This window comes from Pteronotus mesoamericanus, unplaced genomic scaffold, assembly GCF_021234165.1.
Source record: "Pteronotus mesoamericanus isolate MK-2021 breed Mesoamerican mustached bat unplaced genomic scaffold, CSHL_Meso_final contig_303, whole genome shotgun sequence".
Classification (NCBI taxonomy): domain Eukaryota; kingdom Metazoa; phylum Chordata; class Mammalia; order Chiroptera; family Mormoopidae; genus Pteronotus; species Pteronotus mesoamericanus.
Genome location: NW_026555130.1, coordinates 72,163 through 74,638, shown reverse-complemented (window position 1 = coordinate 74,638; position 2,476 = coordinate 72,163). Strand labels below are relative to the sequence as shown.

The 2,476-nt window shown below is 43.5% G+C and overlaps 1 pseudogene; it reads right to left on the bottom strand.

Moving 5' to 3' along the window:
* Positions 1 to 254: 254 nt before the first annotated feature.
* Positions 255 to 1,767, bottom strand: LOC129072090 (L-lactate dehydrogenase B chain-like; annotated as a pseudogene).
* Between the last annotated feature and the right edge of the window lie 709 nt (positions 1,768 to 2,476).

Here is a 2,476-nt window from a genome sequence, read left to right as displayed (position 1 = left end):
AGGAAATGTAATCAGCTAAGGCAGGCTGGAGATCTGATTTTGGAAAGCTGCCTACATTACATTACGCCAAGGAATTTACAGGTGACAGTACTGGGGATTCAACACAATAGATTTTAAAACATGAGAATGACAATCAGGTTTGTGCTTTGGACAGATAACTTTGGTGGGAGAGTGAAGCACAGATTAAAATGGGAAGAGATAAGAGGAAGGAAACTGTGTAGTATGTTATTATAATATATCAGTGCTTTCCAAACTTTTTTTTCACACTATGATCATTAATTTTATTTGTTCAAGGATTCATATTGCAAGCATTAAACTAAGCATGGGCTTTGATTCTGTGAGCTCAAATTCACATATTTAGGGAGATAAAAGCAAACTGTGATCCATGTACATAGATGGAAACTAAAGGCTCATGGTTAATCACATTGCATTTTTAATTTCTACAGCCTAGGAGCCTGAAGTCACAGGTCTTTGAGGTCCTTCTGGATGTTCCACAGGGTATCTGCACTTTTCTTGAATTGAGCCACCTCATCATCCTTCAGTTTCAGGTTGATGACACTGGTTAATCCCCGAGCATTCAGGATACATGGAAGACTCAGGAAGACTTAATTCTCAATTCCATACATCCCCTTCACCATCGTTGACACTGGATGAATCCTAGATAAATTTTTCAATATTGATTCAATGAGATCAGCCACACTTAATCCAATAGCCCAGTTGGTATATCCTTTTAGCTTGATAATTTCATAGGCACTTTCAACTACCATCTTGGGCACTTCCTTCCAACTTTAACTATCATTGTCCGTTCCTATTGCTGGATTCAGTTCCTGAAGAGAAACACCTGCCACGTTCACTCCGCTCCACCCGGCCACACTTGAGTCGCCATGTTCTCCCAGAATCCATCCATGGCAGCTGCTGGGATGGATGCCAAGTTTTTCAGACATAAAGTAGCGAAATCTAGCAGAATCCAGATTCCATCCACTTCCAATCACACAGTGTTTGGGTAATCCACTTAGTTTCCAGGTAACATATGTGAGAATATCCACTGGGTTAGAAACCACAATTATGATGCAGTTAGGGCTGTACTTGACGATCTGAGGAATAATGAATTTGAAGACATTGACACTCCTCTGCACCAGGTGAGGCAACCCTCTCCCTCCTGCTGGTGAACTCCTGTGGTCACCACCCCAGCCTGAGAATTGGTGGTCACAGAGTAATCTTTATCTGCCACAATTTTCGGTGTCTGAAGAAATAAGCTCCCATGTTGCAGATCCATCATTTCTCCTTTGAGTTTATCTTCCAAAACATCTGCAAGAGCAAGCTCATCAGCCAGAGACTTTCCCAGAGTGCTGATGGCACATGCCATACCAGCTTGTCCAACACCCACGACAGTCATCTTACTGTTTGGGACCACTGCCTCTTCTTTTACAACTGGCGCAATCAGTTCTTCCGTAAAAGTTGCCACTGTGCACGGGAGAGAGAAAGCCCTCCAGATCTTAGTAAGAGTCCTGCCAAGGAGACAATGCAAACTTTTAAACACAGTTAAGCGTTTAATAGAATGGGAAGCCGACTGGACAGGAGAGCCAAGTGCTTTGATCCAAATTCAAAGTCCTGGTTCTGTTCAGTAAATGCTTAAAAGAAAAAACTTAAAGCATTTGGTACTCAACAGGTACTTCATAAATGTACATTTCCTTCCTCTCAGTACACTGGTTAGAAAGAGCCAATGAATAAAATGCCTGAGGATATAAAACAGGGCATGAAATAAGGTATTTCTCAAGAAGAGGAAGGGGAGGGCTCAAGAACAGGACAGCTTGTTTGGCTTAGGGGATGGGCAAACTTTTGAAATAAATGCAGACTACCCTGACTGGTGGGGCATAGTTGGTTGGCCAATGTTACACAAACGGAAAGGTTGCCAGTTTGATTCCAGGTCAGGGCACAGGCCCGGTTGCATGTTTGACCCCCCACCCCCGCAATGAATCAATGTTTCTCTCTCACATCGATGTTTCTCTCCCTCTCCCTTCTCCTCTCTCCAAAACTATATAAATAAAATCTTAACAAAAAAAAAAGACATGAAAGGCAGACTATTTCAAGACAGGAAAAAGTAGAGGAGAGGCAAATTAGGAGAGTCTACATTTAATGGGAAAAGAGCGGAGGAGGAGGGGAAGGGCTACTGAGGCTGCACCCCATTAACTTGCCATGTTCCCCAGTAACACTCAGCAACATGGCAGGAGCAGAGAACGCGTTTGGTTGGATTCATCCAGGTTCGGACATTGGTAGGATGAGAGGGGCCTAAGAAAGAGGTAAGTGACCTGAGAAAGTTCTTGAAAGGGTCCCAGCAGTGAAGGACTATGGGGTACGGGTTGGGAAGGAAAGGAAGTCAAGTGAGACAGTTTACAGAATGGAACAGAGAAGAGCCGACGGAGGTGAAGGCACGCTGAGGTCAGAGAACAATTTATGGTACCACAGCCGGACTCAT